The sequence below is a fragment of the Lynx rufus genome, unplaced genomic scaffold (assembly GCF_022079265.1).
Source record: "Lynx rufus isolate CCGP_SWC_20201006 ecotype Redwood Valley unplaced genomic scaffold, mLynRuf1.p SCAF_3, whole genome shotgun sequence".
Taxonomy (NCBI): Eukaryota; Metazoa; Chordata; class Mammalia; order Carnivora; family Felidae; genus Lynx; species Lynx rufus.
Window position 1 is genome coordinate 59,708,623 of NW_025814845.1, and position 15,125 is coordinate 59,723,747.

Genomic DNA, 15,125 nt, shown 5'->3' on the forward strand with positions numbered 1-15,125 from the left:
TGCCCTTCAAATACACTTTCTTGACAACCTCAACTGTATATCTTAGTGCTGAAGAGCAGGGCCTTGGAATTTGAACAACTGAGGTTTAAATCCTGGCTCTGACTCTCACTAGCTGTGTAACTTAGGGAAAGTTGTTTAATCCCCCTGAACCTGAATTTTCTCATTCATAAATGGTAATGTCAATATTAATCTCATGGGTGTCAAGGGTGAATTAAATGAGTCAAAGTATAGGCCATCCGGCTCAATACCTACTAGCCAAAGGATGGTAACATTTGAACAGTAAATTAGAGATGGGGTTGTCAAATTAGGAGTCCAAGTTGGGCCTTCACTTTTGTGGTTGCCCTCTACTTAGGCTGGGAAGCAGTAGAAGCCTTCAAGAATGTTGCCTCAGGCTTGGGTTGGCTTTCACCTTGAAGAAAGATGATTAAGTGTGGAATGTTGGCTGGCTCCTCTACAGTGAGGATTGTCACGGGTCTAGTTTTGAATTGGACTGTCTGGTATTTGAGCTTTCTGTCCAGGAAATCAACTGAGAAAATGCTGGGATAAGCATGTGGGGAGGGCATGTCTCTAATTTGGTAAACTTTACTTTTACAATGTTATTACATGACTTATAAAGGAATGTTCTCACTGACTTTTGGGCCTGCAGAAGCAAGTGCTACCACTCCAATTGGCTTTTAGACATGAGTTTAATATCATTCCCAATTTATACCTGCATTATTTATATATTTCTAGTACCATGGTAGAGCTGACCATTTCCCTGCTATCAAGGTACCTATTTTTGGACCTCTCAGCATGCCATGTCCCCTTTCTTCTTTCTTCCTTTCTGATAACAGAAGAGGCAGTGCAGTGTTCTGGCTAAAAGCAAAGATTCTAGAGCCAGACTGTTTGGGTTGGAATCAAGCTCCATCGCTTATATGCTATGTTGCCTTGGGCCAATTATTCATTGTCTTGTGGCTCAGATTCTCCATTTGGAACATAAAGATGAATGACAGGATTGTTGTGAGGATTAAATGAGTCAATATGGATTGGATGTAGAACATATCTAGGTAATAGTAAGTGCTGTGTATATGCCATGAACTATTCTAGATGCTTTTTATACATGTTATTAATCAACCCTCACAATAATCTTATGAGTAAGCACTCTATTCTCATTTCACAGATGAGGTGCTGAAGCTTACAGAGGTTAACTAGTGTGGGAACATAGAGCTAGTAAGCAGAGTTAAATCTAGTGGAGAATTAAACACAGGTCTGTCCCCCTTTATAGTCCATGTTCTTTACTACTTACTGTATCTCCCATAGTAGGTAATGTGCTTTGTTTTTTGGCTTTTAGGTGTTGTTTTTTAAAAACACATACTTTGCAAGCATATTTGGCAATGTTGATGCTACTGACTGCCTCAGGAGAGAATCTTCTCTCTCCTGACTATAGATACATGAACACTCAAGATGAAAATGGATGACTGGAATTAGCAAATTCCCAGAAAGCACTGGTAGCAATCACAGAAATAAAAAAGTCAATTTGTTCCTACTTGTCCATTGGCTTATTGCCTTAGACTTCTTGCTTTGTTATACCCTAGCTCAATTCCAGCTGGCCTCTTAGCCTCAATTCCATCCTGGCCTCCAGGATGGCCTTATCCCATCCTCCAAACAGCTTTGGGATTCATCTAGCTAAACACACCACTTTTCAAACTTTTGCTCTAAATTACCTCTAAAAATGGAAAAGTGCTTATACCAAGTCTAGAGGAGGTATAGTTTAAAGCAGCTTGCTATAGGCATAAGATTTTGAAGACTTGTATTTTATCTTTAAAATTCCTGTGGGTTTCTTTTTCTAATTTTTTCCTTCAAATAAATGTTTTATTTTTAAATTTTATTTAATTTTTGTTGTGTGTGCGCAAAAAGGTGATTTTGTTAAAGCACAGAGACAGGACCTGTGGGTAGAAAGATCGGCACTGGGGTTGTGAGGACTGACTGATTATATACTATGGAGTTGGGGGAGGTAAAGGCAAAAGGGAGTTTTCCAACATGACTTTCATATGCTAAAGAAGACTCCAGAGACACTGGAGGCCTAGCTATTGTCAAGCTAAGATTGTTTTTTTCCTCTAGCCAGGTATTAACATCAAGACAGCAGGGAGTTCCTAGAGAAATGTTATACTCTGCCAGTCTCAAGTATTTGTCAATGGGCTGCAGGTTATAAGGAAATTTAATTTTACCTACCATTTCCTTCTTGTCTTTGTTCCTCACATCACTGTAGAGGGGAGGGTGATCTTGGGGCTCCAGGAAACTGAGTCTATAGGTTTCTGGAGATAGGTTACTGATAAGATTGCCCCCCCCTTTTTTTTTTATAATTTACTAAGGCATTTATAAACTGATGGAGACTCATGTTCTGCATAACTGTGATCTCTATCAGTTAACCATTGGTTTTTTCCTTTCCTTTGTTCTTGGGCAGCCAGGAGTGCCTGTGGAATGTCACACATATCCCACCTGGGGCAGGGGTGTCAGCTTGTGCTTTGCCCTCAGCTTGCCTTTGGCTCCCACATCATTCCCCCCCACCCCCCAACCATTTTGACCCTTAAATCTTTAAAGTTGCTGAAGGCAGAGTATCTCATCTTCTATAGTTTCTTCCTGCTGAGTAGGGGCATAGAGATGTTCCTACCTTTGGGTCAATATTCATCAGTTAGGGAATTTATATATAGGAGTTACCAAAAGCAGAGGCAGCCAGCCCAAGGTAGATAACTATAAATTGAACCTCCTTGAATAGAAAGGATTATCTACCAGCTGGAAATTATGACAGTGAAGGAGTCTTGGCAACATACAGGGAGACACTGGAAAAGACAACAAAATATGGTTACTATTATTGGAAAAAGCCCAATAAAAACAGCCTTTGATAGTTAATCAAATTTTCCTCAAGTCCTTCATTGTCATTTGAAGATAAATTTGGGGTCTTCCACAGGTTCACAGGAATAAGAAGGCCTGTCAGCTGGCATACTATATTCTTGTGAGGAAGGTACAGTTTAATTATTGATATAGGAGCCCATGGAGAATGTCCTTCTAATTTTACTGCAGTGGGACATAATATGACCTGGTAGGAGCCCTTCCATTTTGGGGTTAAATCCTTGGCTGTATTAGGATTTTAATTCTTTAAATAAACCATGTTTCCTGGGTTTATATGGGATGAGTTTCAGTAACTGTCAGATCAGGTTTAGGGAAGATATGGTTTGCATATCCATTTAGAAATTTATGAGTAAAGCACTATAGTCTTTACCTATTGATAGGTTTACAGGAAGAAAAGGCTTTTTGGAAGAAGATTGGAAACCTTAGTTTGGAGGGCCACAGCCAAATGTTTGAGGAAACCAGAAAAATTAGGATCTAAATAGTATTAAAATTTAACATCTACAGAGATGAGTTATTGAAACATAATTTTTCTCTATAATTACCCTCATTTCCAGAGGTAGCCAAATCAAGACTAATTCATCTCGTAAAACAAGTCCAGTTTTAACAAGCTCGGCTTAATTATTTATACAAGCTCAGCAAGAATAGCAATTGAACATATAGATCTTTTAAATTTGCTTTGCTGTAACTTTTCATAAGGAAGCTAGATTGAACGTTTAGTAGACTCTCCAGGCCAGAAGTCAAGCCAAATACTTGCCATCAGACATGTCTACAATACCTGTAGATTTGGGCGAATTCCTCTTCATGAGGTCCCCAAGATATCCTGAGGTTCCTGCACCTGCCAGGAAATGACATTCTTTACTCACCTGGTAAGGCTGCTGGGAACCCTGTTACCAAAGTATCAGGCCAACATTTCCAAGGGCCTTTATTGGTTCCAAGCTTCATAAAGTCAACCTTAGTTCCTTAAAGCTGTCTGGTCATATTGGAGTCTATGCATGTCACTCTCAAATATGACATTCCAGTTAAAGCCTTGGTAAAATAACCAGTATTTCCAATAGCATCCTGGGACACCATGGGGAAATCTGAAGTGGGCAGTCCAAGGGGGTGCTCTTCACTCCTAGACATCTCAAATGTTTTATTTATGAATACTTTTAGATTTATATAACAGTAGCAGGGACTGTAAAGAAAGCTCCCTATTCCCTTTATCCAGTTTCCCCTAATGTTAACATTTTATATAATCATGGTACATTTGCCAAAACTAAAAGATCAACATGATATATATATATATATATATATATATATATATAGTCAAAATGGTTCAGGGGGGAATGATGTGGGAGCCAAAGGCAAGCTGAGGGCAAAGCACAACATATATATATATATATATATATATATATATATATATATACACACACACACACACACACACACACATATATAATGAACTAAACTCCAAACATTTTGGATTTCATCAAATTTTCTATTAATACATTTTTCTGTTTCAGGATTCCATGTGATATCCCCTTAGTCTCTTCTGGTCTGTGACAGTTTCTCAGTGTTTCCTTATTTTTCATGGCCTTGATTGACTGTTTTAAAGAGTGCTGATCAGGATTTTATAGGATGTCCCTCAATTTGGTTTTGTCTGATATTTTTCTCATGATTATATTGGAGTTATGGGTTTTGAAGAGGAATATCATGGGGATGGAGTGCTCTTCTCATTATACCAAAAGGTACTTAATAGCAACATGACTTACCGCTGGTGATGTTAACCTGGATCACTTGGTTAAGGTCATGTTTGCCAGGTTTCTTCACTGTAAAATTGTTTAAGTTTTAGTTTAAATTACAGTTAGTTAACATATGGTATAATATTAGTTTCAGGTGTATGTAAAATTATTATTTTTTCCCTTTCTCTACTCTGTTCTATAGATACCTGAGTCACTAAGCCCAGCCCACACTCAAAGGGAGGGGAATTAAACTCTACCTCTTGGACTGGGGAGCAGGGACATATATCATTTCAAATTATTCTGTAAGGAAGTTTTGCCTCTCTTCCTCTATTAATTAAATCACTTATTTATATCAGTTGGATTGTTAGTGTCTAAACATAGTACTTTTTACCCCCAAATTTACAAACGAATGAGCTTTTCAGAAACATGTGTATCCTGAGGATTCTGAGAAACACAGACAAAACCCATTCCCACTAGGTCACTTCTTGCTTCCTCTGAATCATAGGCTTTAATGACAGCTGTGAATGAAGAAAATAAATGAATGACACACACAGGTGAGCATGAAGATCATTAGCACTGTCTGAGGGTAAGGATGTTTGACTCTAACACCAGTGTCTGACCAAAAAGCTACTCATATTTCCTTTTGCTTTGTTTTGTTTTAAACAAAGAATCAACCTTACTGGACATTCGGGGTCAGTTTCTCTTTTTGCCCTTCCCTGTGACTTTGGCTGGTGTGAGGCCTGGGACTGCTGCCTGATACAGAGTGGAGGAGGCCTTGTTGATGTAACATAGGCCAACCATGGAGAATGTGAATCAGGTGGTGAGGCAGACTCGGTGGGTGAGGCCGGATGCAAAAAGAGCCAACGGGAGGCAGAGAAGAATCTCATGGAAGATCTTTGCTTGGAATCCTTTGCCAAAGACAAGATTCTCCAGATTATTGAAAGTGGTCAGAGAGAAGACAAAAAGGCCAAAGCCCAGCAGTCCCCGTGAATGGCGAGCTACTCGCTGCAGACAAGCTGGTGGCTACCATCTGCATCCTGGTGAAGAGTAGCAAGTACATGAGGGAGGAGCGTGCCAGAGAGGCACCTGCATCTTACCCTTGGGCCCAATCGATGCCTCAGGCCAAGAAATAAGGTAGCCTACCTGAGCCTTTGCTCTGCGCATGCGTCGGCCCCTCAGGGTTCTCCTTTTGCTTCTCCTTAAGGCTCACAAAATCTTTCACGTTAAGACTAAGTGCTAGAGGGGTAGTTGATTCAGCCACTTTTGGAAGATGACTCTAAATTATTCCCTCACAATGTCTTCAACAACTCAGTGACCTTTACCAGGCAGGAAAAAAAGCAGAGGGAGAGCACTGACTTTTTAAAGTGAGAAGCCTAAAGCTTGAGGGTCTGGCAACCGGGTATTTGGAAGGCTATTTTTTTTCACCAGCCGGAAATCACGGACCAATTGTAGACCGGCTCCTCGGTGTTCTCATTGGTCCGCACCCAAGAAGAAGGCGGGGCTTTGAGTATAAAAAGGAGGCTGGCTGGCAGCCGCCTCTGTTTGCCGTGCTGCTGCAGGGTTGGGGCGTGTGGGTCACTGAGTGAAGTAGTTCGCGGTTTTACAGGCGTACTAGTAGCTGAGGGGGTTCTCTGAGGGTTAAGGAGGTGGTGGGTGGAAAGAACCAAACTTCTCGTTGGATCTCAAGGGAAATTTTGGGTAGCTTACTTTAGAAGTGAAAGGAGAATGAAGAAAAAGACGGGTATCTAAGCAAACAGATCGAGGAACTCGAAAGCAGTCATTTGCAGACCGAAAATATCTTTGTTATGTTATGTAGGATGTTATGGGCACTTCCTGAAGTCACTTTATCAGTCATGTCTTCCTCGAAATACAGATAGAGGAGAAACTTTTATAGTTATTGGGAGTCCGGCGGGGGGAGGGGCGGTTCTTAAACTTTGGGGCTCCTGGGTGGCTTAGTTAAGCATCCCACTTCGGCTCAGGTCATAATCTCCCAGGTTGTGAGTTTGAACCCAGCGTCGGGCTCAGTGCTGACAGCCTGGAGCCTGCTTCGGATTCTGTCTCCCTCTCTCTCTACCCCTTCCCTGCTTGCACTCTGTCTCTTTCTCTCTTAAACATTAAAAAATATAAAAAAACGACAACATTGAACCTTGAACTTTGAGTTTTCTTCTCTCTGCTCAAACCTCGCTGAGAAGTCACCTGCTTTTAACTGACTTCTGTTTAACCTCCCACTTAGAAGATGGTTGATCAAATCACTCTTCCAACTAACTTCAGTTGTATAAGCCTTAAAAGGACAGAAGTTTAGAGCTTCTATGCTCAAAGCAGATTCAGTAATCTAGCTTTCCTCACAAAAATTTCCTACTTTTTTTTTCTAGCGTTCAGTTGGAGTCCTAAAGTCTCCATTGGAAACGGCTGTCTAGACTAATGGCAAAAAGTGAGGACAAACCACCTCCTTCCTCCCTGCGTTGAGACTAAAAGTTAGATTGGCTTGGGTGGAAACCGTGGGAGAAAAATGTAGAATACTTTGGAATTACATTTCTTTGGGGGAAGGAAGTGTCTTTAGTGATAAGTTGGTGAAGAACTAAAGCGAACTTCTAGCACATGTGGCTTTTGAGCCCTCTTACCAGGGAGTTAAGTTTTAACCACATTCATTTTGCAAGCCCTTGTCTGACCTGAAAATGATACAAAACCTGTGGGCTGAAACTTACCTACTTGTATGTGGAGCTGGAGGGGGGAAATGTATTACCTCTCCCTGAACTCTTCATTTAATGTCAGAATTGCTCACCTGAGATCACTTTTCTGATGAGGAACGGATAGGAGCTTTTGCAGTTGGAATAGTAAAGAAATTTGACTTAGATGGTTACCCAAAGCACCATGAGGATTGTGAAGTTTCCTTGAGCTTATTAACAAAATGTCACAAAGGAAGTCGATAATGTGGCATCTTTGTAACAAACTGATCAAGAGCATCCTACGTGACAATCCGGACTATGATTTCCCAAGTGCTACCCAGCAAATCGTAGTGTGTCATCTGTATAACAAAGTGGTCTCTTGTAAAAAATCGCACTATACCTAAACTATACCTAGGTCTACCTGCTTTAAGAAAAATATGGAAAAAGTAGGATACACAACTTTGTCTACCCTCACCCCTATCAGTGGGGAATTAATTTTGTTAATGTACTTGTGAAGGAAGCCGGGCTCAAGAAGAGCAAAGATCTTGCCTTGTAGACAATGTGCTCAAGACACGTATAGTTCTGGGGTTGGCAATTTGCTTGGCAATTTGCTTGACGCAGAATCACTTGACCGATGAGATCTGGGGTCTTGAGTCCCAGCTTTTCCAAAAGACGCTGCTGCTTGCTAACTGATGGTTATAACTAGAACTGGGGTAAGGGGAGGGAATGCTCCAGCAGGATGAGGCCCAGGGATCGCAATTAATGGCTTTGCTTCTTCATGGCTGCCTAACACTGAAAACCAATATTCTCGTTACTCCTCCTGTAGCGGTCTCACCTGTAATCGTGTCTTTACTGATGGCAAAATTTCTCTGCTTCCAATAATTCCAGAAACTGGTATACTGGTGACTTAACTGGCAATGAAGAATTCAGTTAAACTTAAGTGAATTCTAAGATGAACAGCATGGTATATTTTGTCTACCAGTCCCCTTTCCATTTCTGTAAACTTCATTAAATATAAAAGTGAAAGGAAAAGACGAAAAGCAAACCATATACACAACTTCAAATCTACAAAATACTTCAGTGTACTACTGGACCAAATGCTGACTTCCCAGTAGAAAACTAACTGGAGACCCTGAAAAGCTTTGCTTTTCTCCCTTAAAAATGCAGACCAAAACAACACCTGTTTGCCTATTTAAAGGACTCCACTGCAGGTGAGTCCTATAAAACTGGTGTCTGAAAAAAAAAAAAAACTGGTGTCTGTATGTTGGTGTTCCTGCATAGGCTTCTGGAGCCACTTGGCTCTAGATATCAAACTAGGGTATGATGAAGGGTTAGTAGTCACTCTTGTAAGACCATAATTGAAGAGTGGGGAGAAGGGGTTCAATAACACCAAGCTTCTTAAATGTCAAATTTCTAGAACAAAACCTGGAGCAGTGCAGGGTTCTCTGCCAATGGGAATTTGGCCATGCTCTAGGACCTTTTTATCTGTGTGGTTACCTCTGAGCTGTGGCCTGATGTGCATTCTGTCTGCTTTCTGGCCACTGGGCTCCGTTCAACCCAAACCTCTTTTTTCTTGAAACTTGTCTGGGATTTAGCTCTTTGTAACTCCAACCCTGACATACCCTTAGGGTGTCATTAATAGAAATTCTTCAGCTGTGGCAAGACGATTTTGCGTTCAACTCATTACTTGGGTTTCTGCTTAGTATTCAGTGGTTACCCAGAGCTGCTTCACACCAGAGTTCAGTGCTACCTTCCCAGGAAATTGGTTGTTTGCTTAGTTTATTTCTTAGCACTAAATCTTAGTGTCTGTAGTCAGACCATTATTATCCTAATTGTAATCAGCCCCTCAGACTAGAACTAAGCAAGAAGAGTAGGAAAACTATTAAAGGTGAGAATTCAATGATAGAAATTGTAACCAAGTAAACTGAAATGTGTGCCTCGGAGAGAAGCAGTTTCTCAGAAGGGTTTTTGTTAAAGGCAGCACTCTGAATATCAAGAGCCCCCACTCACCATAAATCTTACATGTAGCTGATGGATTATTGGCTATCCTTTTTTTTAAATTTGTCAAATTGTTTAACATACAGTGTGTAAAGTGTGCTCTTGGTTTTTGGGGTAGATTCCCGTGGTTTGGCTATCCTAACTCAAGCCAGTAGCTTTTGGACCTTTGTGTTGTGTGTGTGCAATCTTGATACATAACCAAAAACCTGCTCTAGGAATAGCAGGGGAGAAATGTACATTTTTATCAGCCTACTGCCCCAGAGAATATTCAAGGTACTAGGGAACATAATTTGAAAGTGTTTAAAATATACTTAAGCTTGTTGAAGGAAAAAATACTGACGCATTAGTTTTAAAAGAAAAAAAGTCCTCATTCAGGAAGACACTTCAAGCTTGCAGCTGTGATTACAGCATTAACTTCTCAATTCTCCCAGTGCTTCTAGGGAAACTCCATATCTTTAGGCCTCATTTCGTTTCCTCTACGGCAAACTTAAGTTTAAGTAGAAATGAACTCAGTCTGGGTCTTTGGCTTCTGTGATGTCTGTTCCAGTGTTGTCAAGTCTGAGGTCTTGCATGAAATGGAGATGGAATTGGAGAAAAGGCTCACTGGAAAGCTTCAACCTTCACTATGGTTCTGAATCCTTTGAGGCATAAAGCAGTTTGCTTACGTAATAGTCCTTTCACGGACCTAATCCTGTTGAACTCCAAAGGCTGACATTTTTTTCTCCAGGGGAAAAATCCTGTAGAAGCCTGTGGGTGGGAGCTGTGGTGGCCAGAGGTGATCCAGGTCAGTTTTCCCTTCCCCCACCTCCCAAACCTGAGCCATGGTCCAGGAGACAGGTGACTGCAGCAAGTGACTGGCTGGGAGCAAATAACTCTTCTCTGAAGCTTGTGTTAATGTGAGGCTGGTCTGAAGGCAACTAGATTCAACAGCCCTGTGCTGAGCACACTCTGAAAGGAGGCCTTGCGCTCTTAGGAACGTACAGCACAGCTTAGGAAGGAACACAAACACCCAGCTGTGGCCGAAGGTGCTTAACTGCAACACACAACTCTCCACAGAAAAGGGTGAGGGGGGAGGCTGGCTGGGAGTCAGAAATGAATTTCATATCTGGCTGTTACTCTCCGAAGTAACTTTGAAAAGTGTTGAGTAGACTTCTCTTTTGGCCTAAATTTCCCTTGCAGAAAAAACCATAAAGGCTTGTTTAAAATCTGATATGGAATCCAGGCACAATCTTCCTCAACTGCGTGATAGAAAGGGCTTCTGAAGAACCTAAGGATGGAGTGAAGGGAATGAAGCTTCACTGCAGTAGCAGGAAGGGTCTCACTCCCCCAGTGGGATGGCCTGGGTGGAAGCAAGGCCAGGTTTTGAGTGGAAGGGGAAGCTTGGAAAAGCCCAGGATGGCTTTTGGTCTGTGCTACTGCTGGTGAGGTTTCCAGAAGCAGTAGAGAATTCTTTGAGGGATGTTTACACTAGGTGTGAGCAACTAAAGGACAAGCAATCACTGTCTAAAGATACCTGATGTAACATTTTTGTTGTCATGTCTGAGGTTTAGGAATTCCCAGGTAGATGGGATGTGGTATAAACAGAACAATCTTGTGATCTTGTCTAATTCTGAGATCAAGTTCTCATCCCAGAGAACCCTCAACTTCTGAAGTAGCATTTGTGGAAAGCTTCTAGATGACAAGGTTGTTGGCACATAGTCTCCTATAAATTCTTTATAAAGACATTAGAATGGTGCTGTCCGAGACACATGTGAAACACAAGTACAAACCACATACTATAATCCTAATGACCCCATTAAATGAAACTCAGTTTTAACCCAATAGACAATCGATTTCAATATGTAATACAAAAACTAAAGGGCTTATATTTTGGTACTTCTTGTAGTTGCTATGCATTTTAAACTTACAGCACATCTCCATTCAGACTCATTTCAAGTGCTCAGTGGCTAGTGGCTATCCCGTGGGAATAGATAAAAGGTAACATTGGGGGGCCTACTATCCCTCTTAAACTTCACTTTCCATGTTTTAGATGTTGGTCCAAGCTGACTTGTGTAGAAAGTAGTTTCACTATTGCTGCCAGTTGAGTTCAAACCTTTCAAGAGGGAAATTCCCAGGAATCAGAACATTGGAACCATTTAAACTATTTACTTGGACTTTGTCAGAATGATTGCCTTTGTGTTTAATACCATCCTCCATCAGCAATATGGCCATCTTCCACACCCCTAGCAATCATTTTGATTATTGTTGGCAAACTTTGTCCTGGAATCTTCAGGGCCATGTCTAAAAGCACAGTCTAAAGCTTAGTTTACTAACTCATGGCTGTTCTAAGTAGAGGAAACTGGAAAAATACCACATGTAGCTCTTACTTTTTGAGTGTTTTCCAATGGAGTTAGTGATATCATAAAGAGAAAAAGTACTTAAGCATTTAATACCTAGCCAGAGCCTCACTCATTACCACCACCGCCCCCCACCCCCCCACCCCCCCACCTCCAAAATGCATACCAGAGTTTCTTCATTGTGGGAGAAACTACCTCTTAGTGTTGAATTCCACTCCAGTTAGGCTGGTGATGGACTGTTACCAAAACCCTTCATGAGCCAACTGAAGTATAGATTCTGATAGACTTAACAGGACTGGAGATGTTGTGCCTGCATAAGGACCAGTGTAAATGGGTATCAAACTGAATTAAATTGTCTTCAAAGTAGAGAGGAATCCTCCTTAGAATAGCTCCTTACTCAAGACTTCCTAGGTAAACTGATTAAGCCTGGATTGGAATTTAGAATTGGGCTAGTCCCTGCGCCCCCACCAGGTGTTTGCATTCATTGGCAGTATCTAAATTGGCCAAGGGGAAGTTGTGTTGGGAGCAGGAAGGTGAAGAGAAGCATGTCTCTTCCTCAGACCTGTGTTAAAAAGCTGTGGTGAGGCTGAGCCCCAGGTTCAAGTTAGGCAGCTGTATGGTCAAGGTGTCCAGTGGAATATGGAAGTCTCATCTAAGAAATATAGTTTGGTCCTCACATGGTGAAACATGTTCTCACATACCCTTGGCACCTCTTAGAAGGTAGGTTGGGCAGTTGACATAAATCAGGCCAAACCAGAACTGGAACCAACTTTTTCATGAACCTATCTGAGGTCCAAAAATAATGGAGGATATTTGGGGGAGGTCGTGATACTGTGGGGGTGGTGGTAGGCATAAGCCAACAAAGTGGGTTTTGATATCATGCCCTCATTTATAGTCCTAAAGGGCTAAAACATGAGCAATCGGTTTCTGTTTTGGAGGCATATCACCTCAAACAGTACACAATGCAAAGCTTTGTGAGCTATTTGAGTGGCTACAGAATAGAAGCAGAGTCAGTATCTTTACTGTCTGTACTAATTAAGGAAATACTTCATAAGTGATAAAAGTGATGTACTTGCTAAGATGGCAAGTCCCTTAGTGGTGCGAGTCCCCAGCAGCCCCAAAGTTGAGGAATGGGAGCCTAGGAGCAGTGTCAGTGTGGAAGTTAATAATGCAGGTGGCCACCGTTGAGATCCATGGGGTGATTGAATGGCATGCGAAGCATCTGCCTGATTCTCAGGAACCTCCCAGCATTGTTGGGGGTCGGGGGAGGAGGAGGAGGATGCTTGTGGTACTTTCAGGTCTAGATCTAGACCTCCTGTTGATGGCCAGATGCAGATATGTGCCTTATTATATCTTGGGCGCAGACCATTCAACCACCCTTGAGCTGCAATAAATCTCCAGAGGCCAATGGAGAAGTCATCTGGAGGTACTAGCTTTTTTTGTGGCAAGTCATAGCTGGGAGGGCAGAGAGCATCACTCAGCTGGAAGCTATACTGTAAAACGCTTTGAATGATTTGGCCGTTACTAAGATGTTTTTGAATAACTTAACACTTGGCACTAGATCACTGGCTTTGTTGCTAAATACCTTAAATATCCTACCTGGTTTAAGAATTAGACTTTAAGCCAGAAGTGTGTGTTAGCCCATTATATATCTGAGGGAGCTGGGATCCCATTTACCTTGTCACACGTTGATAACGCTAACCTGGAAGCTCCGGTGCTTTCTCCTCACTGCTGCCTCTCTGGATTGTTTCTTGATAGTAAGGATAATGAATCTCAAGTATTACCTGTGGCTTTTATAGTTTTAAAATTATGTATAATAAACTATGTATAATACTTAAAGCATTTTCTAGGAGTTCTTAACCAGTTAGCTTATATAATAGGCCAGGCTAACTTGTAAGTAGGAGCCAGTAATAATGCAAGAGTGGTTTCCTTCACCTTGTGGGCCACTAGAAATGAGGCTTTGTAGAGACAACTAATCCTTCATGGTAACTGGAAAAGTTTCTACAACCTGAAACGCCTTGTCAAGTTACCTTAACCTGCTTTTACTGGCAGTTACTGTTTTTACAGGCAGCACTTGCTTTGTTTTGAAAACTACTTACTGCTTTGTTTTGAAAACTACTACTCAGATCTCCTAGAATAAGAGTGGTCCTGTCCTCTCTACCCAGTCTTAAGATAGACTTCAGTATTTTTCCCAAGCTAAGTTTTGGCCCCCAATCCAGCAATAAACATTTGTCTAAAATGAGTCTTCAAATGCCAATCATGGTCTTAGCTAATGTAACATGATTACTCAAAGACAAAATCTAAGAGACTGGTGACAGATCTGTCTTAGGGGGAAGGTAATTCTTCCACATTTACTGTTATGTAACTGCCCTTGACTACTGAAACAGAACCAGTCTTTTTACTTAGGGATTCTCTTGCTCTCAAAACAAACTTAAGCAGGACCCACGGTGCCAGACATGGGGCTCAATGTCCCCCACAGATCATGACCTGAGCCGAAGTCAAGAGTCAGACGCTTAACCGAGTCACTCAGGTACCCCTGAACTAGTCTGCCTATAAAATGCCTAAACACATTAGAAGACATAGGCATGGGGAAACTGACCAATATTTGATGTGACTCAACACTTAATAGGCTGAAGGGAACTTAACCTGTATTGCCAGCTGTCAAATAAGTTTGTCACTTTAGCTAATGCTAACAGATTTAAGTCCAGTCAATGTTTTTCCCTGTCCAAAGAATATACAGGATAGGACCTTGTCTGGTAACAAAATTCCCTCAAATAGATACTTTGTAACTATGATTCACAGGTTTTTTAAAGTTTTACAAGACTGAAAACTTGGAATTGTATTTTACAGGTTTGTTTTCATTTATGATCTGATCGTCCATAAATTGCCTGAATCTTTGCAACTCGTTTGATACTTGGCATGTCCCTATCACTAACAACATGAATTAATAGATCCACCTATGTAGAAGGGGAGTTTGGAATTGTTTTAAATTTTTTTTATTTTTTATTTTATTTTTTTTGAGTTTGGAATTTTCTAGAGTGCTACCTGTTGCATACCTTCCTGGTCTCCACCCATCCTCATTGTTCATTGGAATTGGGTGTATTTTAGAATGCTTATTTGAAAGGTTCTTCTACCTCTGTCAAGGGTGAGGAAGATCTATCAGATCAATAGATGAACCAGACAGGACTTAGTGCCGCGGGCACCTCAATCTAGGCAATGTTGATGTTTAGAAGAATACCTGAAATTTGGAGTGAGGAAGCCGGGTTTATCTCTACTCGGTGTACTCCATAGTGAATTCTTCATTGAAATGCAGCAGGTAGTTTGTTTCATACTATGTTGTGACCCATAACTGGAAACTATTCTGCTTTGTGGTCAATTCACAGATGTTTAAAACACCCTGGATCCGTGGCATAGCCCTTTCTGTTTGGGTTCTCCAGTATTCTCCTGGTTCCATTCTCATGTCTCCATACTAATTATACTCTTGCCTAATTTTATACCACTTTCAGCTCACCTCT

General features: G+C 41.2%; 1 pseudogene; it reads right to left on the reverse strand.

Annotated features, from left to right (window-relative positions):
• Positions 1 to 5,303: 5,303 nt before the first annotated feature.
• LOC124521090 (keratinocyte-associated protein 2-like) overlaps positions 5,304 to 15,125 on the reverse strand; it is a 92,249-nt pseudogene continuing 82,427 nt past the window's right edge.